The sequence below is a fragment of the Pinus tabuliformis genome, chromosome 4_2, assembly GCF_031772625.1.
Source record: "Pinus tabuliformis cultivar Carrire ecotype Pingquan chromosome 4_2, CPIR1, whole genome shotgun sequence".
In the NCBI taxonomy this organism is placed as follows: domain Eukaryota; kingdom Viridiplantae; phylum Streptophyta; class Pinopsida; order Pinales; family Pinaceae; genus Pinus; species Pinus tabuliformis.
In genome coordinates, this window is record NC_142304.1 from 91,701,548 (window position 1) to 91,725,717 (window position 24,170).

General features: G+C 47.4%; 1 pseudogene; it reads left to right on the top strand.

Moving 5' to 3' along the window:
- The first annotated feature begins 7,086 nt into the window (after window positions 1-7,086).
- Window positions 7,087-8,101, top strand: LOC149168439 (25S ribosomal RNA; annotated as a pseudogene).
- Window positions 8,102-24,170: the final 16,069 nt, after the last annotated feature.

Sequence of the window (24,170 nt, forward strand, 5' to 3'; positions counted from 1 at the left end):
TGCGTAAAACTTGTGAGTGAGAGAGACTTGTATGTTGGGCGATCCATCTTCATAGAGTGAATGCTTGAAGAACACGCTTGTTGGATCCCTCTGAGAAGGCTTATAACATCGAGACTTTGGTTGTAAGCTTACTCTTATTTCATTATTAATGCAATCAATGATGTTTTCCTATGTCTTGTATGTAATGTACTTGATAGCTCATGACTTATTGACTTTGTAAGTAAATAGATCATTGTTGTTCTGGTTATGTGCTTTTTTGTATTTCCTTTACATTTTTTCAGGTTGATTACTCATTAGGAGAAGGCAGCGGAAGCTGGAGCAACGCAACGGAACTCCATCGACCACCGGTTGAGGTAGGCCTCCAACTATGACTGTTTAAGGAAAACTATTGTTGATCTGTCCTTGTTTGTGACTAGACCCACTCTAGGACTAGAGGGGTTGCCTCTGTCCACAGAAGGAACACTTTCCTGTATCACAAACTCATTCGGGTGGGTCGTCCAGGCGGGTTGTTTAAGGGAATTCATGTAAACTCGTTCGGGCGTGTGAGGACCACGAGCTACAGGGCGCATGGATGGGTGAGCTACAGTCATGGTGGGAGGTCACGCAAGTGGAAAAATGATTATGCAATGAATTTTTGTGGAGACATGTGTTTATATCATGTAGGTGGTCCCAGGTGAGCCGACAGGCGAACCACCACATGGGTGGGCGGTCCCAGGTGAACCAATGGGAAAGCTGATGGGTGAGTTGGTGACAGGCCGACGTACTGGCATGGCAGTCACCCACAGATCGGGTGTGCTGACATGTTGAAAACTTGACGAGCTGATGGACATGTAGTGGAAAGGCAGGTCAGTTGAATGCTTGAATGCTTGGGCGAATGAGCGTATATATGGATGGCAAATTTGTAAAGAGATTTCATTCAACGTTGGATGCAGATCAATTGTATGAGCCAAGGAGAAGAGTGAAGAAGTGCGAAGGTTCAATGTGGATGTCCCCGCACAACGGATGAAACGGGCGAGGGCATTCGTGTAGAGCTGAACGACGCGCAGACCATTTAGGGCCTTCATGCAGGGCTGAAAGACGGGTGACCCAGGTAGGGCGTCCATGTAGAGGTAAAAAATGGGTGAACCATTCAGGACGTTCATACAGGGCTGAATGATGAGAAACCCACTTAGGGCGTCCGTGCAGGGATGAACGACGGGCGACTTAGGTAGGGCGTCCATGCAGGGCTGAACGGCAGGTTGATAGTTCGTGCAGGATGACACAGTGAGGGCATTAGCCAAACGAACAGTGGTTGAACCGGAGGTCATGAATGGGAGTTTGTGTAGGAATTACTACATGCGGCCCATCGAATGAAGGGAGGTCGAAACTGTGAATGATTGTTTGGGTGAGTGGCGACACGGGTGCGTGTGCACTCGCCGAACGAAGGAACAATTGGGCTGAATAATAATGTCAGGCAGGGTAACACAGTTTGGGCATTTGCTAAATGAATGGAGAGTGATTCGGGTGAAGACGTGCGACAAGTAAATGAAGTGTTGGGCAAGTCGTGCGACGACTATTCGGAAGTGCCGACAAGCTGGGCAACCGAGTTTGCCGAAGTTGTGAAAATTTGGCTAAGTGTAAATTCGGGGTTTCCTCCAAGATTTAACTTATACTTTGAAAGTCAAAGATTATATATATTGGTATACGGGCAGACTCACATTGGGGAGTTGCCCCTCCCTTTATACTGTTGTGCATTTCTATGTGTTAATGTCGTTATGATGAATGTTCATGGTTTTCATCTTGTATAAAGGATAAAGATAATACTTGGTAACAAAAATAAACTAAGTACGAATGTTAGTCATAGTCCACGATCACAAGTATTGGTGAAAAGAAAGTGGTCGGTGGTGCTGCACCTCGCTATAGTGCGGTTGGAAGATTACCGCCACTGTAGGGGCATGAGAGGGCGGGTCAGGTAAGGGCGTCTGTGTAAGCTCATTTGAGCAGGTCGTTTGAGGGCATTCGGGTGGGTCGTTCAGACAGGTCGTTTGAGAGCATCTGTGTAAACTTGTTTGGGCGGCTCAGGTAAGCGCGTCTGTGTAAACTCGTTCGGGGGGTTTGGGCGAGGGCGTCCATGTAAACTCATTCAGTCGGGTCGTTTAGAGTGAGGGTGTGTCCGGGGCACATGAACCTGTATCAAAAATGTTAAGTTGTGACTTGGGGTGGTCCTTGTGCATGATCGTGCAGCTCGTTTGTCTATCTCACCCTTGTCCTTTTCTTTCGGTCGTGTGGGTGCCATGTAAACTCATTCGGGCGGGTCATTTGAGGGTGTCCATGTCAACCTGTTCAGGCGGGTCATTTGAGGGTTCCATGTCAATCCATTCAGGTGGGTCATTCGGGCAGGTCATTTGTGGGCGTCTGTGTATACTTATTTGAGCGGTTCAGGTGAGGGTGTCCATGTAAACTCATTCAATCGGGTTGTTCAGTGTGAGGGCACGCCTGGGCACATGAAACCATATCAAAAAAGCTATGTTGCAACCCGAGGTGTGCTTTGTGCACGTTCGTGCAACTCATTTGCCCGGATCTCCCTTGTCCCTTCATTTCGGTCATGTCGGCACTCATGTAAACTCATTTAGGTGGGTCGTTTGAGGGCATCCGTGTCAACTCATTTGGCCGGGTTGAGCAATGGCGTCCATGTAAACTCATTCGGGTAGGTTGGGCGAGGGTGTCTATGTAAAATCATTCGGGCGGGTTGGGCAAGGGTGTTCATGTAAACTCATTTGGTCATGTCGTTTAGTGTCAGGGTGTGCCTAGGCACACGAGCCCATATCAAAAATGATAAGTTGTGACCCAGGGTGGGCTCTGTGCACAATCGTGCAGCTCATTTTCCTAGCTCTCCATTGTCCCTTTGTTTCGGTCGTGTGTGCGCCCATGTAAACTCGTTTAGGCGAGTCGTTTGAGGGCATCCATGTCAACTCGTTCGGGCGGGTAATTTGAGGGCGTCTGTGTAAATTCATTAGGGTGGGTCGTTTGCGTGGGTCGGATGAGGGCATCTGTGCAATCTCGTTCGGGTGGGTCGGACGAGGGCATCCGTGTAAACTCGTTCGGCCAGGTCGTTCAGTGTGAGGGCGTGCTCAGGCACACGAGCCTGTATCAAAAATAATAAGTTGTGACTCAGGGTGGGCTTTGTGCACTTTCATGCAACTCATTTTCTTGGCTCTCCTTGTGCCTTCATTTCGGTCGTGTGGGCACCCATGTTAACTCGTTCGGGTGGGTTGTTTGAGGGCATCCATGTAAATCCGTTCAAGCGAGTCATTTGAGGGCATCCATGTAAACTCGTTTGGGTAGGTCATTTGGGCGGGTCATTTGGGTGGGTCGGGAAAGGGTGTCCATGTAAACACATTTGGGCGGGTCATTCAGGTGGGCCGGGCAAGGGTGTCCGTGTAAACTCATTCGACTGGTCATGTGAGGTTTTCTCTGTAAACTTGTTTGGTTGGGTTTTTCAGTGTGAGGGTGCACCCGGGCACACAAGCCCGTATCAATAATGCTAAGTTGTGACTCGGGGCGGGCTTTGTGCACGTTCATGCAGCTCGTTTGTCTGGATCTCCCTTGTGCCTTCGTTTCAGTCATGTGGGCACCCATGTAAATTCATTTGGGCGGGATGTTTCAGGGCATCTCTGTTAACTCATTCGAGTGGGTCATTTGAGGGCATCCTTGTAATCTCATTCGGGTGAGTCATTTGAGGGCATCCATGTAAACTCGTTCGGGTAGGTCGAGCAAGGGCATCTGTGTAAACTCTTTTGGGCAGGCCAAGCGAGGCTGTCCATGTAAACTCATTCGGTCAGCTCGTTCAGTGTGAGGACGTGCCCGAGCACATGAGCCCGTATCAAAAATGCTATGTTGTGACCTGGGGTGGGCTTTGTGCATGTTCGTGCAACTCTTTTTCCTTGCTCTCCCTTGTGCCTTCATTTTGGTCATGTGAGTGCCCATGTAAACTTGTTCGGGCAAGTCATTTGAGGGCGTCGGTGTCAACTCGTTTGGGTGGGTCGTTTGAGGGTGTCCGTGTAAAGTTGTTCAGGGAGGTCATTTGGGCGGTTCGTTTGAGGGTGTCCATGTAAACTCATTCGGGCAAGTCATTTGAGGATGTCCGTATAAACTCATCCAAGCGGGTCGGGCTAGTCAGGCTAGGGTGTCCTTGTAAACTCGTTTGGTTGGGTCGTTCAGAGTGAGGGTTTGCCCGAGCCCATGAGCCTGTATCAAAAATGCTAAGTTGTGACATGGGGTGAGCTTTGTGCACGTTCGTGTAGCTCATTTGCCTGAATCTACCTTGTGCCTTTGTTTTGGTCGTGTGTTGGCATCCATGTAAACGCGTTCGGGCCGGTCGTTTGAGTGTGCCTATGTAAACTCGTTCTGGTGGGTCATTTGTGCGCGACCGTGTAAACTCATTCAGGTGAATCATTTGAGGGCACCCGTGTTAACTCGTTCGGGCAAGTCGTTTGAGGGTGCCCACGTAAACTCGTTCGGGTGGGTCATTTGAGGGTGTTCATGTAAACTCATTCAGGTGGGTCATTTGAGGGTGCCCATGTAAACTCATTTGGTTATGTCATTCACTATGAAGGCCCACCCAAGAACACGAGCCCGTATCAAAATTGCTAAGTTGTGACCTCGGGTGGGCTTTATGCACGTTCGTGTAGCTCGTTTGCCCGGCTCTCCCTTCTGCATTTGTTTTGGTCATGTGTTGTCGCCCATGTAAACTTGGTCAGGTCGGGTGGGGTCGGGTTGGATCGTGTCATGTCGTGTGAGGGCACCCATGAAAACTTGTTCGATTGGTTCAGGTCGGGTCGTGTGAGGGCACCCATGTAAACTCGTTCAGGCGCAGTCTTGCTTTTCGTGTGAAAAGTGGGTTGGTAATTGAGATGTTTGTTAAGTTCTACCTAAAGGATGGCCTTGAGTGATTCGTAGGGTGGTTGATTCTCATCTATTCTCCATCCCCACTCGGTAGAACATGAGCGGTAATGTTGGCCATGCTCGTCTTAGTCCCTCGGTCGGCTTTTTGTGTAAAGGTGGGTTGGTAATTGAGTTGTTTTTTTAGGTTTGCCTGAAGAATGCCCTTGGGTCATTTGTAGGGTAGCTGATTTTCATCCTCTCTCCATCCCCACTCGGTAGCACATGAGCGGTAATGTTGGCCATGCTCGTCCTGGGAGGCATATGTGAACAATTCCCCTTTTGCTCTCCAAGTTCTTGGAGTTGTATGGGCTGTTGTGGTGCGGCTCCCGGGCTTGTCCTAGTCCCTCATGCCCATCCAAATGGGACAAGTGATAGGTTTTATTTTCGTGTGAAAGGTAGGTTGGTAATTGAGTTGTTTTTTCGGGTTTACTTGAATAATGGCCTTGGGTCATTTGTAGGGTGGTCAATTTTCATCTTCTTTCCATCCCCACTCAGTAGCACGTGAGTGGTAATGTTGGCCATGCTCGTCTCGGGAGGCATAAGTGAATAATTCCCCTTCTACTCTCCAAGTTCTTGGAGTTGTATGGGTTATTATGGTGTGGCTCAGGGCTCATCTTGGTCCCTCGTGCCCATCCAAATGATACAAGTGACACGTTTTCTTTCCATGTGAAAGGTGGGTTGGTAATTGAGTTGTTTTTTTAGGCTTGCATGAACGACGACCTTTGGTCATTTGTAGAGTGGCCGATTTTCATCTTCTCTCCATCCCCACTCAGTAGTACATGAGCAAGAATGTTGGCCATGCTCGTCTCGAGAGGCATATGTGAACAATTACCCTTCTAGTCTCTAAGTTCTTGGAGTTGTATGGGTTATTGTGGTGTGGCTCCCTAGCTCATCCTGGTCCCCTCGTGCCCATCCAAATGATACAAGTGACAGGTTTTATTTTCATGTGAAAGGTGGGTTGGTAATTGAGTTGTTTTTTCGAGTTTGCCTGAATGATGGCCTTGGGTCGTTTGTAGGGTGGCCGATTTTCATCTTCTCTCCATCCCCACTCGGTAGCACATGAGCAGTAATGTTCGCCATGCTCGTCCCGGGAGGCATATGTGAAAAATTTCCCTTCTACTCTCTACGTTCTTGGAGTTGTATGGGTTGTTGTGGTGTGGCTCCTGGGATTGTCGTGGTGCCCTTGTGCTCATCCAAATGACACAAGTGACAGATTTTCTTTTCGTGTAAAAGGTGGGTTGGTAATTGAGTTTTTTTTAGGTTTGCCTGAACGATAGCCTTGGGTCGTTTATAGGGTGGCCGATTTTCATCTTCTCTCCATCCCCACTCAGTAGCAGATGAGCAGTAATGTTGGCCATGCTCATCCTGGGAGGCATATGTGAACAATTCCCCTTCTTCTCTCCAAATTCTTGGAGTTGTATGGGTTGTTGTGGTGTGGCTCCCAGGTTCGTCTTGGTCCCTCGTGCCCATCAAAATGATACAAGTGACAAGTTTTCTTTCCGTGTGAAAGGTGGGTTGGTAATTGAGTTTTTTCTTAAGCTTGTGTGAATGATGGCCCTGGGTCATTTGTAGGGTGGCCAATTTTCGTCTTCCCTCCATCCCCATTATGTAGCACATGAGTGGTAATGTTGGCCATGCTTGTCCCCGGAGGCATATGTGAACAATTCCCCTTCTGGTCTCTGAGTTCTTGGAGTTGTATGGGTTTTTTAGGAAAAGGATTGGCTCTAAGGGCTGGGCCTAGAGGTCTGCGCCCTCAACTCGTGGGCTATCGGTAGTCTACCCGAGCTGCCCTCGTGGCGAGGGTGGGCAGTCGCATGTCGATTGGGCTATGGGCTTAGAATGCCCCCTGTCGGGGGCTTTTCCCTAGGCATCGAAAAGTCATCTCAGAACTAGTACAAAAAAGGGGAATCTGACTATTTAATTAAAGCAAAGCATTGCGTAGGTCCCTGCGGATGCTGACACAATGTGATTTCTGCCAAATGCTCTAAATGTCAAAGTGAAAAAATTCAACTAAGTGCGGGTGAATGGCAAGAGTAACTATGACTCTCTTAAGGTAGCCAAATGCCTCGTCATCTAATTAGTGATGCACATGAATGGATTAACGAGATTCCCACTATCCCTATCTACTATCTAGCGAAATGACAACCAAGGGAATGGGCTTGGCAGAATCAATGAGGAAAGAAGACCCTATTGAGATTGACTCTAGTCTGACTTTGTGAAACGACTTCAGAAGTGTAGAATAAGTGGGATCCATTTTCAGCGCAAGTGAAATACCACTACTTTTAACGTTATTTTACTTATTTCGTGGGGCAGAGACGGGGCACTGCCCCTGTTTTTGACCTCAAGACACATTTCGGCGGGTCAATCCGTGCGGAAGACATTGTCAAGTGGGGATTTTGGCTGGGGCGGCACATCTGTTAAAAGATAATGCAGGTGTCCTAAGATGACCTCAACGAGAACATAAATCTCGTGTGGAACAAAAGGGTAAAAGCTCATTTGATTTTGATTTTCAGTATGAATAGAAACTGTGAAAGTGTGGCCTATCGATCCTTTATATTTTTGGAATTTGAAGCTAGAGGTGTTAGAAAAGTTACCACAGGGATAACTGGCTTGTGGCAGCCAAGCATTCATAGCGACCTTGCTTTTTGATCCTTCGATGACGACTCTTCCTATCATTGTGAAGCAGAAGTCACCAAGTGTCGATTGTTCACCCACCAATAGAGAACGTGAGCTGGGTTTAGAACATCATGAGACAGGTTATTTTTACCCTACTGATGAACCGCACTACAATAGTAATTCAACTTAGTACGAGAGGAACCGTTGATTCACACAATTGGTCATCGCGCTTAGTTGAAAAGCTAGTGGCGCAAAGCTACCATGTGTCAGATTATGACTGAACGCCTCTAAGTCAGAATCCACGGTAGAAGCGATGCATGTCACTCTATGACTATATCTCGACCCGCAGTAGAGGCATTGCTTTGTCACCCCCAGGGGCCTGTGTCATTTGAAAACTATGATCGTGAAGCATCTTGGTCAGGGCAGCTTTGAAGTTCAATTCCAAATGGTTGTTGAGAAGAATCTTTTGCAAATGACTTAAATATGCGATTGGGTATTGTAAGTGGTAGAGTGGCCTTGCTACCATGATCCACTGAGATTCAACCCTTTGTCACCACGATTTAAAGCTTTGCTCTTGTCACAAACAAATCAAGACAACCCTCCCGCTCTCCCAAGTTTGCCTCTTCCTCCAGACGACAATTTTTTATTTCTTGGGGGCGGGAAATTTGGGGTTTCCACACCACAACGGAAAAGGCACCGAAGCCCAGGAAAATTGGGGTTTCCATGTTGCGCTCGAGCATCCAAAATTTTTGGGTTTCCATGTCACGCCCTGGTGCCCAAAAATTTGTAGTTTTCACATTGCGATGAAAAGGGTGCCCAAGCATGGGAAAAATTGGGGTTTCCATGCCGTGCTCCAGCACTCAAAATTTGGGGTTTCCACCAGGCACCTAAAATTTGGGGCTTCCACCCAACACAAAAAAAAATTGGGGTTTCCACCTAGCACCTATAATTAGGGGCTTCCGTCGGGTGCAAAAAATTTGGGGTTTCCATGTCGTGCCTAAAATTTTTGGATTTCCAAGTCATGCCCTAGCGCCCAAACTGGGGAAACTTGGGCTTTCCATGTCACACCACGACTGAAACTAGCGGTGCCCAAGCCTGGGGGAACATGGGGTTTCCATGTCGCACCCTGGCGCCCAAGCCCGGGAAACTAGGAGTTTCCATGTCGCACCAGTACCGAAACCGGTGGCACCCAAGCTTGGGGAAACTTGGGGTTTCCATGTCGTGACCTAGCGCCAGAGCCTGGGAAACCTGGGGTTTCCATGCCGTGCCATGACCAAAACCGGCAGCACCTAAGTCTGGGGAAGTTTGGGGTCTCCATTTCTCGCCCTTGATGGAACCACGGGTTTCCACATTTTACGGCACGATGGAAATACAGGGTTTTCAACAATGCCCCAACATGGGGAACCTGGGGTTTCCATGATGATGCAAACTAGCTCGCAAGTCTGGGGAACTTGGGGTGTTTTGAAAATGTTACCCAAGTTTGGGGAACTCGCGCTATCCATGTCACAGTGTGGCTGGAACCACCGATGGAAACTACCCAAGTCTGGGAAACCTAGGGTTTCCATGTCGCAGCACACCCTAAATCACCCGAGAGTCTATGGAACTTTGGATTTCCATGTCGTGGGGCAACAAAAAGTTGCCAAAGTCCAGGGAACTTGGGGTGTCCATTTCGCAGTGCAATGGAAAGTGCTACCCAAGTTATTGGACACATGAGGTTTCCATTTCGTGTCACGACAAAAATTGCGACCCAAGTCTGGGAAATACGGGGTTCCCATGTCGCTCGTGCCGCAGCTAAAACTGCTACCCAAGTCTGGGGAGCTTCAGGTTTCCATGTCATCACGCGACAAGGAATGACTGCCCAAGTTTGGGGAGCTTTAGGTTTCCATGTCATCACGCGACAGGTAACAACTACCCAAGTCTACCGAACACGGGGCTTTCCATTCCATGGCATGATGGAAACCGCCCAACTATGGGAAACTCAAGGTCTTCCATGTCGCACCACAATAGAAACCGTGACCTCGGTGTAGGGAACTTAGGTTTCCATGCCATGGAATGACAGAGAACTGCCCAAGTTTGTGGAACCCAGGGGCTTCTATTCCATGGCATCAAGAAAACCGCCTAATTCCGGGAACCTCTGGGGTCTCCATCTCCTGCCTGGACGAAAACCATGGCCCTAGTGCAGAGAACTTGGGTTTCCATGTCACAACATGACCGAAATCACCCAATTTTATGGAACTCATGGTTTCCATGTTGCGGAATGATGAAGAACCTCCCAAGTCTTGCAAACTTGGGGTTTCCATTTCTCGGCGGGGTGGAAACCGCTTGCCTGATATGTCTCTAGAACTTGGGGTTTCCATGCGTCGTTGCGACGGGAGCCATCCAAGTGTGGGGAAAGCGGGGTTTCACTGCCCCACCATGATGAAAGCTACCCAAGTGCGTGAAATCTAGGGTTTCCATGTCCCATCGTGCCAGAAACCTCTACCATGTACGGGGGTGGGCCTGGGGTGTCAGGTATTCGAGTCGGGAGCACTTGAGAGAGTAAAAAAACTGAACCCATAGTACGCATACCTGTGTTTAGTTATATGAAACTCGGGTGAGCGTTCGGTTATATGAAAAGACTTGGCATGACATTCGCTTATGTGCGACGTGATGGGTGCACTCATAGCAGGCGCACCATGTTGGGCACGGTGCACACCCCTTACTATGTGCACGATAGGTGAGTCACTGGTGGAAGCCACGCAGGTGACCCTTGTTGGGTGCCCAGATTAAAGAGGTGACCATGTGCAGACGAGTTAGGATGTGGGTAGGTGTGCAACATGTTGTGATGAGTGTAATCTACTAAGTGTTGGATCCGACCCATGGGTGCGATGATGCACACAAAGGAACGCGGTGGTTCGTTGGAATGGGGTATGTCGAGGATATGTGGCAGGTTGGCCAGGCATGCATGTTGATGGAGTTGACCCTTATTATCCCTGAGAGACATGGTCCTTGGGTGAAAGGATACGTATAAGTAAGGAGGATGTCATTCGACGAAGGGACATTGAATTCAGACTTCCACATCACAGAATAAGTGCAAAGGAAGGACTTGGACAAAAATAGAAGGAAGAGAAGGACTCGGGTAAGAGGGCTGCACCGGCAGGCGGATTATAGCGGGTGGGTCAAACTTGGTAGTGTGAACAGGCAAAGCGGGGGGGGGGGTTACCGAATGGGTAGGTAGGCCGCACTGCATGCGGGCCATGCGCCCTCACTATGGACCACACTGATGGGTAGAGTTTGGGCATTGCGGAATGGAAATTCAGGCAGACAGGTTCGCAGTTAAGGTGTGGAGTTGTGTCATGCAAGCCACGGGAAGTGCAGCATGACCACATGACATGATGGGTTGAAAGAATAATTGAAGAAGATAAATTGATGGTAAGTTATTTTTGCTACATTCTTAAGAACACTTATTGCAAAATTGACTAAGTGTTGAAGTAGGCATAGACCGTGTACTAAAGTATTGGTAAAAGGAAAAAGTATGGTGGTGCCGCACCTGCTTATGTGTGGTTGAAATACTACCATTAGGATAGGAGTGTGACATGGGGTCTCCCAGTCCCTCCTTGACAAAATTCACCAAATTGTGGGAAACCCAGGGATTCCATGTCCTTCCTTGTTGAAAGCCTCCAAAGAGCGGGAAGTTTGGGGTTTGCATGTCTCGTCGCGATGGAAATCACCCCAGGTGAAGTAAAGTTGGTGTAAATCAATTCTGCATCCTCACATCAAGAAAAAGGCTCAGTTGGTCAAGGGAGTCAATGTTTCTTCATTGGTAAAGGATCTCGCCAAGGATCAAAGGTTGGAGTCTCTTCTATAGCTAGTCCACCAAGGACTATCAAAATTTGAAAGAAGGACACAGTGTCGAGGAACGAAGTGTCGAATAAACAAAGTGCAAAGAGGAGGAAGGACTTGACTTGTGCTTGGAGGATATTCTTGTCAAGGGTCTAGGGCTTCATAATGACCATTAAGAAGCTTCAATAAGATAAATTTACAAAAGGGTTTTCCTCTCTGAGAGAGAGAGGTTTTGCCCTGGCAGAGAGCCAACATCTTTTCTTCTTGCTCTTATGTTTTTGGCACTAGTTTGATGAAGTAAAAGCACATGCATTAATACGAAGATAAGAATATTAAGATAACAAGATAAATTGTAAAAGAGATTCACAAATTGTTATCAAGTCTAGAAGAATCTCACTATACCCCATTGCCCCAGATTCTTCAACGTGGTATCAGAGCTAAGGTGACACATCAAGGAAAGGGAATCTCAAGAACATCTGCAAGGCTGAAGCAACAAGCCAAGAAGTCTCAATCACATCAAGGAAAAGAAGGTCTACCATCTATCATTCATCATGGAAGACTATAAAGCAAGAAGAAACTCCTTGTATAAAGGCACCTACAAGAAGAACAAATCAAAGAGGGACCTACATCAAGCTACACCATCTTGAAAAATGAAAGGCACTATGAGTAAAGTCATCAAGCAAGTCCATTTGAAGAAAGCAACTTGAAGAACATCAAGATCTAAGGAAGGAAAGCCATCAAGTATTTAAGAAGAAATCATGTCCACTACATCTCAAACTCTATTGAGTAAGTATATGTCTCCTTCTGAGTATACCTCAATTTCATTTTGCAAGGAAAGTAACAAATTGGTTGGGACCACTACATGTTCAAAGTCCAACGACTTGGATGCCAAGAATATGGACACTACAAAAGGGATTGTCCTAATCTTAAGGAGGACAAAAACAACAAGAGAAAAAGGGAAGAGGATCATGTAACTCAAGAAGTGAAAGAAGATGACAAGAAGCAAAAGAAGGAAGATCCTCCTATGACTAAGTCAACCTCATTGCTTAGAGTATTCTTTCAAAGTTTTGAGTAGTATAGGAGCATATAGAAATAGAACAGATTGCATGGTTAAAGATATCTTCTACAATATAGGAGCATGGTGTAGATATAGCTCAAGATATTCACATAAAAGGAGGATACCTATTATAGGGTCTCATCCAAAATGAAAAAATGATTGATCATGATCAAAATTCTTAGAAGGCCTCCATCATCAAAGGAAGAAACATTTGCAAGGTAAGGGTCTTCAAGATCCTCTAATAGAATCTTCAAAATAAGGTTCGTACATAAAGGAGTAGATGTCTCATCGGGAGTCCCATTTATGGGATTATAGAAAGGATGATATACAGGTGAGAGTAGATGAAGCAAGAAAGGCTACACCAATTGAGGAGAACTATCAAATAAAGCTGAGATGATAAAAGCATAATCAAGATGAGGTATGTATGCATAAAAGTTTAAGTCATGTCATCATATATATTGGGTCAAGGGAAAAGTTCTAGAATCATGATCAAGAATAAAAGGATCTCTTTCGCCAACGATATTCTTAGAGGCATGTACTACAATGGAGTAAAGGTCAGCATGAAGAAGTGATCTCATAAGGAGTATAAGGCGGTTGACTAATCAATCCAAGAAGAAGCAAATGAAGAAGGAGATCAAGCATGTGAAGAACATCGTGGTCACAAAGAATAACTATTTGACAAGATTCCTCAACATCTCTCGAAAGAAGGCATGGAAACTCTGACAAAGGAAGAAAAATATCAAAGGACCATTGACACCTACAAAGGCTTTGGAGATAGTAAGGTGTAGATAACTGATTCAACTCTACGAATATCTCATGATGAAGAGGCCATCCAACAAAAGCACCGTTTGATTTTGAAGCAATATCATGATGAAGTCATGAAGGGCCAATAAATCAAAGTATGGGAACAAGCAAGTACAACTAAGAATTCATGTGATAAGTATGTATGCCTTCATAGACTTAGCAGTCAAATTGTTGCGTGGAGGTGGGTCCCTTGTCCCACAAACAAGGGGGTCTCATACAAAAATTTAGTGTTTGGCTTGGTCGTGACCTTAAAAATGGATATTATTATTATTATTATTATTATTATTATTATGAAGGATAGACAAGATGACAAAGGAGTAGCTAGATGACAAAAATGACGTCATATATATCAAGAAGGCCACTTTCCATGAAGGGAGCAATGCCATGACAAACCAGGAGGGAAAGTGATCGATCATCAGTACCTTGTCAAGAAGAAGTTAAAACAAAGACTTCATGACATCGAAGGAAATACGAAAATCAAGCAGATGAAGGACCCACAAAGAAGATTTTGTTGATGAATGGACAAGTCCCTAGCTAAGAGAGAGTTCTAAAAAGTTCCCAACTACAAAGGAGCTTGGGAAAGTTCCTTTTCAAAGGAAACTTGGGCATGTATTCCTCAATCAAGGGGAAGAGATAGACACAAAATTCTTGTCTTCACTTGGCAAGAAAGAATGGGAGGATTGGGTAATCATCTGGCATCTGATGCTCTTTGAGGATGTATAGGGTATCCAAGACAAGAGTAGTCAAGAGGAACAATATTCTTTAAGGGCTGGGAACCTAAGACAAGAATTGTCCTAGAAGGTCATACTCAAGGAACACCTAGGTGGGTATGTACCTTGAGAGACAATGACTAAGGTGTTTATAAGCCATTGGCCTCGCCAACATTGTGCTCTGATCTCATGAGAGATAAAGTTGTTAGTTAAGGCCTTGCTATGAACAATGTTGGATAATATGATGCTATAACAGATGGGTTGCCAATCCGACTTCCCTTATGTGAATTATTCAAGATTGAAAAATAGCCAAACACCTTGTAATGATTTATGAATACCTCCCAAGTTAATAGGGGGTGTTGAAGAAAGTGTAACTGGGTTCGGTCTTTAGAAATGTACTTTTGATATTTGTATTTATTCAAGAAAATATATATATATATATATATATATTATTTATCATTGAGTTTCTTGTTCATTGAAATAGGCCTAACACATGTTAAAGTGTCATAGGTGAGTTGAAGAGTCAAAAGAAAATTTTGAAGACCTTAAGGGCATGTTACACTAGGTATATTTATGTATTAGAGTCAAAGATTTTCCTACCCTCATGCATTCATTCGGGTCATGCGCCCATTCAAACCCCAAATTTCATTCGGTTGGGCTGGGTCGTGCCGTGTTGTGCTGTGTGTGGGTGCCCTAGCACACGTGGCTCTGCCGAAAATGCTAAGACGTGACTGCCCATTTGTCTTCTGCACGTTCATGCAGCCCATTTTCCTGGTGCTCCCTCGTGCCTTTGTTTGGGTCATGCACCCATGGAAACCCCAAATTTCATTCTGGCGGGTTAGGTCGGCTCGCCCAGCATAGGTCGGGTCATGCCGTGCCATGTGTGGGTGCTTGAGAACACGTGGCCATGCCAAAAATTCTAAGTTGTCACTGCCTGTGTGCTTTCTGCATGTTTGTGTAGCTCGTTTTCCTGACACTCCCTCGTGCCATCGTTCGGGTCGTGCACCCATGGAAACCCCAAATTTCGTTTGGGCCGTGCACACATGGAAACTCCAAATTTCATTCGGGCGAGTGGGGTCATGTCATGTGTGGGTGCCCGTGCAAATGCATTCGGGCGAGTCAGGTCGAGTCGTGTCGTGCCGTGTGTGGGTGCTTGGGAACATGTGGCCATGCAAAAAATGCTAAGGCATGACTGCCCATATGCCTTATGCATGTTTATGCGACCCATTTGCTTGACACTCCCTCGTGCCTTCGTTTGGGTCATGCACCCTTAGAAACCCCAAATTTCATTCGTGCGGGTCGGGTTGTGCCATGTGTGGGTGCTGGAACACATGTGGTAGTGCCAAAAATGCTAGGTCGTGACCCCCCATGTGCCTTCTACACGTTCGTGCAGCCCATTTGCTTGAATCTCCCTTGTGCCTTCGTTTAGGTCGTGCACCCATGGAAACCCCAAATTTCATTCGGGTTGTGCACCCATGGAAACCCCAAATTTTCTTCGGGTTGGATCATGTCATCTCATGTGTGGGTGCCCATGAAAACATGTTCAAGTGGGTTGGGTCAGCTCGCCCAGGGCCAGTCAGATTGTGTCATGCCATGTGTGGGTGCCCGGGCACACGTGGCCATGCCAAAAACGTTAAGTCGTGACCGCCCATGTGTCTTCTACATTTTCGTGTAGCCTGCTTTCCCGATGCTCCCTCGTGCCTTCATTCAGGTCATGCACCCATAGAAACCCCAATTTGTTTTCAGGTCGTGCACCCATGGAAACCCCAAATTTTGTTTGGGTGGGTCAGGATGTGTCGTGTGTGGGTTCCCATGCAAACGCGTTGGGGCGGCTCGAGTCGGGTTGGGTCATGTCGTGTCCTATGAGGGCGCCCAGGGCACACGTCATCGTATCAAAAATGGAAATTTATGACCGAGGGTGGGCTTTGTGCACGTTCGTGCGGCCCATTTTCCCAACTCTCCCTTATGCCTTCATTTCAGTCATGTGTCGGAGCCCATGTAAACTCATTCGAGTGGGTCGTTTGCCATGTAAACTCATTCGGGCAGGTCATTTTCCCATGTAAACTTGTTAGGGTGGGTCATTTTCTTGTGTAAACTCATTCCGGTGGGTCATTTTCCATGTAAACTCGTTCGCGCGGGTCATTTCAAGGCACCCGTGTAAACTCATTCGGGCGAGTCATTCTCCATGTAAAATCGTTCGAGCAGGTCGTTTGAGGGCACCCGTGTAAACTCGTTCAGGAGGGTTGTTTTCCATGTAAAATCATTTAGGCGAGTCGTTTGAGGGTCGTTTTCCATGTAAACTCATTCGGGCAGGTTGCTTTCCATGTAAACTCATTCACGTAGGTCATTTTCCATGAAAACTAGTTCTGGTGGGTCATTTGAGGGTACCTGTGTAAACTCATTCAGGGGGTTCATTTGAGGGCACTCGTGTAAACTCGTTCGGGTGGGTCATTTGAGGGTGGACGTGTAAACTCCTTCGGGTGGATCGTTCGAGGGCACCCTTGTAAACTCATTCCGGTGGGTCATTTGAAGGCGGACATGTAAAATCATTTAGGCGGGTCGTTTGAGGGTGTCTACATAAACTTGTTTGGTCATGTCATTCAGTGTGAGGATGCACCCGTGCACATTAGGCCATATCAAAAATGCTAAGTTGTGACCTTGGGTGGGCTTTGTGCACGTTCTTGCAGCTCATTTGCATGGCTCTCCCTTGTGCTTTCATTGCGATAACGTAGGCACCCACGTAAACTCATTCGGGCAGGTCGTTTGAGGGTGTCCGTGTAAACTCGTTCGGACAGGTTGTTTGAGGGCTTCCGTGTAAACTCATTCAGGCGAGTCATTAGAGGGAGTCCATGTAAACTCTTTCAGGCAAGTCATTTGAGGGCATCTGTGTAAACTCATTCAGGCGGGTCGTTTGAGGGCATCCATGTAAACTCGTTCGGGTGGGTGTGCCTAGGAGCGCCCTCACATTGAATAACCCGACTGAACAAGTTTACACGAACACCCTCAAAAAACCTACTTGAACAAGTTTACATGATCGCCCCCGAACAACCCACCTGTACAAGTATCAAAAATGCTAAGTTGTGACCTGTTACACAGTAATTTGTCACTGTCCCTGTTACCCCTTTTCCCGCATATTGGAGGACTTATTTCGGGACCTGTGAGAAGTGACATATCTTGAAAACACTTGCATTGTATCCCCTTGAGTATGTAATTCATATGCCCTGAAGATACCTTCTGCAAAATACCCATAAAAATAGCACTTTTTCCATTAGTGCGGTTCGACTATGTATCACTCGCGCCAATGGGGGAAATCCTCCAAAGAGGGCGCACCAGCTGGTGCTCAGTCTCAGAGTCGCACTCGCGCCAGTCCAGTTGGGTAAAGTTTTTAACAAACAAACTTACAATGGTTCTTCCTAAGCTATTCATGAACTGATTCCATCTTGAGTTAGTTTAGTTGGGCTTCGAATCTCCATAGAAGGGAAGTAGTTCTCCACCTCTCATGGAAGCTTCTTAGTGATAAAGCCAATCCCATGAATCTTGTGGATGAACCTAACTCCTTATCCTCTATCTATAAAAGCTTGTCCTTTTGCCTTTGACAAGTTAGTCTCCAAGTTTCAAATTCTAAGTCCCAAAGTCTGAGAATTGCTAAGCATATGCTACAAGAAGCCTTCTTCATTCCCATGAGGCTAAATCTAAAGTGAGGAGATTCTTGTCCAAGTAACCAAGGAGAGAGAGGCTTGTTCCCCATTCCCAACAAGCTTTTCAAGGCATGTGCTGCTGATCACCCAGCCAAAGGAGGATTTGACGTCAGAACTATGGTTGTATTCTTCTTTGTTGTTTATCAATAATAGACGACTATCATTATGGTTCCACTCTTATTGTCTTTGTAATGGTGATTCAGTTATATCCTTTCTAACTGATATATAGTTGCATCTATTAGATTTTATGCTTGTGTTTGTGTCATTCTTTGCATGTGCAGGTGTCCGTTCACGAGGATCATGGGGATTGTGACCAGCCAGAGCCAAGGAATGGGAGCGATGACTCTTCTACAAATATTAGCGTTGTAATCCAGGTAGGCCCTCATCATCGGTCTTTGATTTGCAATTAGGAACCTGCGTGTTAGCGTTGTTTGATTGATGCTAGACCCCATTTGGGCTAGTAGGGATCACCTCAAACAATGAGGTAAATCCCCTCTGCGGACAGAGGTGATCCCTACTAGCGCAAATGGGGTCTAGCAATAATCAAACAACACTAACACGCAGGTTCCTAATTTCAAATCAAAGACCGATGATGAGGGCCTACCTGGATTCCAATGCTAATATTTGTAGAAGAGTCGTCGCTCCCGTTCCTTGGCTCCGGCCGGTCACAATCCCCACGATCCTCGTGAACAGACACCTGCACATGCAAAGAACGACACAAACACAAGCATAAAATACAATAGATGCAACTATATATCAGTCAGAAAGGATATAACTCAATCATCATTACAAAGACAATAAGAGTGGAACCATGATGATAGTCGTCTATTATTGATAAACAACAAAGAAGAATACAACCATAGTTCTGACACCAAATCATCCTTTAGTTGGGTGGTCAGCAGCACATGCCTTGCAAAGCTTGTTAGGAATGGGGAACAAGCCTCTCTCCTTAGTTACTTGGACAAGAATCTCCTCACTTTAGATTTATCCTCATGGGAATGAAGAAGGCTTCTTGTAGCATATGCTTAGCAATTCTCAGACTTTGGGACTTAGAATTTGAAACTTGGAGACTAACTTGTCAAAGGCAAAAGGACAAGCTTTTATAGATAGAGGAGAGGGAGTTAGGGTCATCCACAAGATTCATGGGATTGGCTTTATCACTAAGAAGCTTCCATGAGAGGTGGAGAACTACTTCCCTTCTATGGAGATTCGCAGCCCAACTGAACTAACTCAAGATGGAATCAGTTCATGAATAGGTTAGGAAGAACCTTCGTAAGTTTGTTTGTTAAAAACTTTACCCAACTGGGCTGGCGCGAGTGCGACTCTGAGACAGAGCACCAGCTGGCGCGCCCTCTTTGGAGGATTTCCCCCATTGGCGAGAGTGATACACAGTCGAACCGCGCCAATGGAAAAAGGGCTATTTTTATGGGTATTTTGCAGAAGGTGTCTTCGGGGCATATGAAGTACATACTCAAGGGGATACAATGCAAGTGTTTTCAGGATATGTCACTTCTCACAAGTCCCGGAATAAGTCCTCCAATGTGTGGGAAAAGGGGTAACAGGGACGGTGACAAATTACTGTGTAACATGACGCGTGGTGGGCTTTGTGCATGCTTGTGCAGCTCATTTGCCTGGCTCTTGCCTGTGCCTTCATTCCGGTCGTGTGGATGCCCATGTAAACTCATTTGGGTGGGTCATTTGAAGGCATCTGTGTAAACTCGTTCGGGCGGGTCGTTTGAGGGCATCCATGTAAACTCGTTCAGGTGGGTCATTTGAGGGCATCCATGTAAACTCGTTTATTCAGGTCGTTTAGTGTGAGGGTGCACCTAGGCACACGAGCCCATATTAAAAATGGTAAGTTGTGACCTGGGGTGGGTTTGTGCACATTCATGCAAATCATTTGCCCGTCTCTCCCATGTCCCTTCATTTTGGTCGTGTGGGCACCCATGTAAACTTGTTCAGGTGGGTCGTTTGAGGGTGTCTATGTCAACTTGTTCAGGCGAGATGTTTGAGGGTGTCCGTGTAAACTTGTTTGAGTGGGTCTTTCAGGCAGGTCGAGTGAGGGCATCTGTGTAAACTCATTCGAGAGGGTCGGGTGAGGGCGTCCTTGTAAACTCGCTAGGGCGGGTCGGGCGAGGGTGTCCGTGTAAACTCGTTCGGTCAAGTCGTTCAGTGTAAGGGCGTGCCCGAGCACATGAGCCCGTATCAAAAATGCTAAGTTGTGATCTAGGGTGGGCTTTGTGCATGTTCGTGCAACTCATTTGCCTAGCTCTCCCTTGTCCCTTTGTTTCGGTCATGTGGGTGCCCATGTAAACTTGTTTGAGTGGGTCGTATGAGGACATCCATGTAAACTCATTCAGGTGGGTCGATTGAGGGTGTCCATGTAAACTCATTCAGGTAGGACATTCGGGTGGGTCATTTGAGGGCGTTCATGTAAACTTGTTCAGGTGGGTCATTTGAGGGTGTCCGTGTAAACGCATTAGGGCAGGTCGGGTGAGGGCGTCCATGTAAACGTGTTCAGGCAGGTCATTTGAGGGCATCTGTGTAAAATCGTTTGGGTTGGGTGAGGGTGTGTGTGTAAACTCATTTAGGCAGTTTGTTCAGTGTAGCAACGCGTCTGGGCACATGAGCCCATATAAAAAATGCTAAGTTGTGACCCGGGGTGGGCTTTGTGCACGTTCGTGCAACTCATTTGCCTAGCTCTCCCTTGTGCCTTCGTTCTGGTCATGTGGGCACCCATGTAAACTCATTCGGGTGGGTCGTTTGAGGGTGTCCATGTCAACTCATATGGGCGAGTCATTTGGGTGGGTCATTTGAGGGTATCCATGTAAACTCGTTCAGGCGGGTTGTTTGAGGGTTTCTGTGTAAACTTGTTTGGGTGGATCGGGTAGAGGGCATCCATTTAAACTCGTTCGGGCGGGTCATTTGAGGGCGTTCAGGTGGGTCGTTTAGGCGGGCCGGGCGAGGGTGTCCGTGTAAACTTGTTCGAGTGGTTTAGGTAAGGGCGTCCGTGTAAACTCATTTGGGCAGGTCAGGCGAGGGCGTCCATGTAATGTCAAACGGTCAGGTCGTTTAGTGTGAGGGCATGCCCGAGCACACGAGCCCGTATCAAAAATGCTAAGTTGTGACCCGAGGTGGGATTTGTGCACGTTTGTGCAGCTCGTTTGCCTGGCTTTCCCTTGTCCCTTCGTTTCAGCCGTGTGGGCGCCCATATAAGCTCGTTCGTGTGGGTCATTTGAGGGCATTCATGTCAACTCGTTCAGGCGAGTCATTCGAGCTGGTCGTTTGAGGGCATTTGTGTAAACTCATTTAGGTGTATCATTCGGGCGGGTCGTTTGAGGGCATCTGTTTAAACTCATTCGGGCGGGTCAGGTGAGGGCGTCTGTGTAAACTTGTTTGGGTGGGTCGAGCGAGGGCGTCCATGTAAACTCGTTAAATCGAGTCGTTCAGTGTGAGGGCGTGCTCGAGCACACAAGCTCGTATCAAAAATGCTAAGTTGTGACCTGAGGTGGGTTTTGTGCACATTCGTGCAGGTCGTTTGCCCTGTTTTCCCTTGTCCCTTCGTTTTTGTCATGTGGGAACCCATGTAAACTCGTTCAGGGAGGTTGTTTGAGAGCGTCCGTGTCAACTCATTTGGGCTCGTCGTTTGAGGGCATCCATGTAAACGCATTCGGGCGGGTCAAGAGAGGGCGTCTGTGTAAACTCATTCAGGCGAGTCGGGCGAGGGCATCCATGTATACTCATTCAGGTGGGTTAGGAAAGGGCGTCTGTGTAAAATCATTCGGTCAGGTCGTTAGTGTGAGGGCATGCCCGAGCACACGAGCCCATATCAAAAATGTTAAGTTGTGACCCAGGGTGGACTTTGTGCATGTTCATGCAGCTCGTTTTCCTGGCTCACCCTTGTCCCTTCATTTCGGTCTTATGGGAACCCATGTAAACTCATTTGGGCAGGTCATTTAAGGACGTTCGTGTAAACTCATTCAGGCGGGTTGGGCGAGGGTGTCTGTGTAAACTCATTCGGGTGGGTCGGGTGAGGGCATCCGTGTAAACTCATTTGGGCGGGTCGAGCGAGGGCGTCCATGGAAACTTGTTCGGTCAGGCCATTCAATGTGAGGGCACACCCTGGCACACGAGCCCATATCAAAAATGCTAAGTCATGACCCAGGGTGGTCCTTGTGCATGTTCGTGCAGCTCATTTTCCTGGCTCTCCCTTGTCCTTTCATTTAAGTCATGTGGACGCCCATGTAAACTCGTTGGGGCAGGTCGTTTGAGGGCATCTGTGTCAACTCGTTCAGGTGAGTCGTTCGGGCTGGTCGTTTGAGGGCATCCTTATAAACTCGTTCAGGTGGATCATTCGGGTGGGTCGTTTGAGGGCGTCTATGTAAACTCATTCAGGCGGGTCGGGCAAGGGCATCTATGTAAACTCGTTTGGGCGGGTTGGGCGAGGGCGTCTGTGTAAACTCATTCGGTTAAGTCGTTCAGTGTGAGGGCATGGCCAGGCACACGAGCCCATATAAAAAATGCTAAGTTGTGACCCGAAGTGCGCTTTCTGCATGTTCGTGTAGCTCATTTGACCTACTCTCCCTTGTCCCTTCATTTCAGTCATGTGGGTGCCCATGTAAACGCGTTCAGGCAGGTTGTTTGATGGCGTCCGTGTTAACTCGTTCAGGCTCGTCGATCAGGCAGGTCATTTGAGGGCGTCCGTGTAAACACATTTGGGCAGGTCAAGAGAGGGCGACTGTGTAAACTGGTTCGGGCAGGTTAGGCAAGGGCATCCGTGTAAACTCATTCAGGTGGGTTGGGCAAGGGCATCCGTGTAAACTCGTTTGGTCAAGTCGTTTAGTGTGAGGGCGCGCCCACGCACATGAGCCTGTATCAAAAACGACAGTTGTGACCCGGGGTGCACTTTGTGCATGTTCGTGCAACTCGTTTGCCCGGCTCTCCCTTGTCCCTTCGTTTCAGTTGTGTGGGCGCCCATGTAAACTCATTCAGATGGGTCATTTGATGGTGTCCATGTAAACTCGTTCGGGCGGGTTGGGCAAGGGCATTGGTGTAAACTCGTTTGGGCAGGTCGGGCAAGGGCGTCTGTGTAAACTCGTTTGGGCGGGTCATTTAAGGACGTTTAGGTGTGTTGGCCGAGGGCATTTGTGTAAACTCATTCGGGCGGGTCGGATGAGGGCATCCATGTAAACTCATTCGGGCAGGTCGGGCGAAGGAATCCATGTAAACTCATTCGGGGGGTCGAGCGAGGGCGTCCATGTAAACTCATTCAGTCGGGTCGTTCAGTGTGAGGGCACGCTCGGGCACATGAGCCTATATAAAAAATGCTAAGTCGTGACCAGGGGTGGTCCTTGTGCACGTTCGTGCAGCTTGTTTGCCCAACTCTACCTTATCCCTTCATTTCGGCCATGTAAACTCATTGGGGTGGGTCGTTTGAGGGCTTCTGTGTCAACTCATTTAGGAGGGTCGTTCGGGCGGATTGTTTGAGGGTGTCTATGTAAGCTCGTTTGGGTGGGTAGGGCGATGGCGTCTGTGTAAACTCGTTTGGGAATGTTAGGTGAGGGTGTCCGTGTAAACTCATTCGGTCAGGTCATTCAGTGTGAGGGCATGCTCGGGCACACAAGCCCGTATAAAAAATGCTAAGTTGTGACCCTGGGTGTGCTTTATGCATGTTCATGTAGCTCATTTGTCTAGCTCTCCCTTGTCCCTTCGTTTCGGTCGTGTGGGTACCCATGTAAAATTGTTCAAGCAGGTCGTTTGAGGGTGTCAGTATAACCTCATATGAGCGGGTCGGGCATCCGTGTAAACTAGTTTCGGCGGGTCAGGCGATGGTGTCCATGTAAACTTGTTCAGGCGGGACAGTCGATGGTGTCCGTGTAAATTTGTTCGAGTGGGTCGGGTGAGGGTGTCAATGTAAACTCATTTTCTTAGGTCATTCAGTGTGAGGGTGCAACTAGGCACACGAGCCCGTATCAAAAATGCTAAGTTGTGACCCGGGGTGGGCTTTGTGCACGTTCATGCAGCTCGTTTGCTTAGCTCTCCCTTGTCCCTCTGTTTCAGTTATGTGGGTGCCCATGTGAACTCATTCAGGTGGGTCGTTTGAGGGCATCCACGTTAACTCGTTCGGGCAGGTCGTTTGAGGACATCCGTGTAAACTCATTTGTGCGGGTCGATCGGGCGGGTAGGGCAAGGGAGTCCATGTAAACTTGCTCGGGCAGGTCGGTCGAGGGCATCCGTGTAAACTTGTTTGGTTGGGTCCTTCGGTGTGAGGGCATGCCCGGGCACACGGGCTCATATAAAAAATGCTAAGTTGTGACCTGGGGTGGGCTTTGTGTACGTTCGTGCAGCTCTTTTGCCCAACTCTCCCTTGTGCCTTTGAGGTCATGTGGGCGCCCATGTTAACTCGCTCGAGTGGGTCGTTTGAGGGCATCCATGTCAATTCATTCAGCCGGGTCATTTGAGGGTGTCCATGTAAACTCGTTCGGGCGAGTCATTTGATGGCATCTGTGTAAACTCATTCAGGCGGGTCGGGTGAGGGCA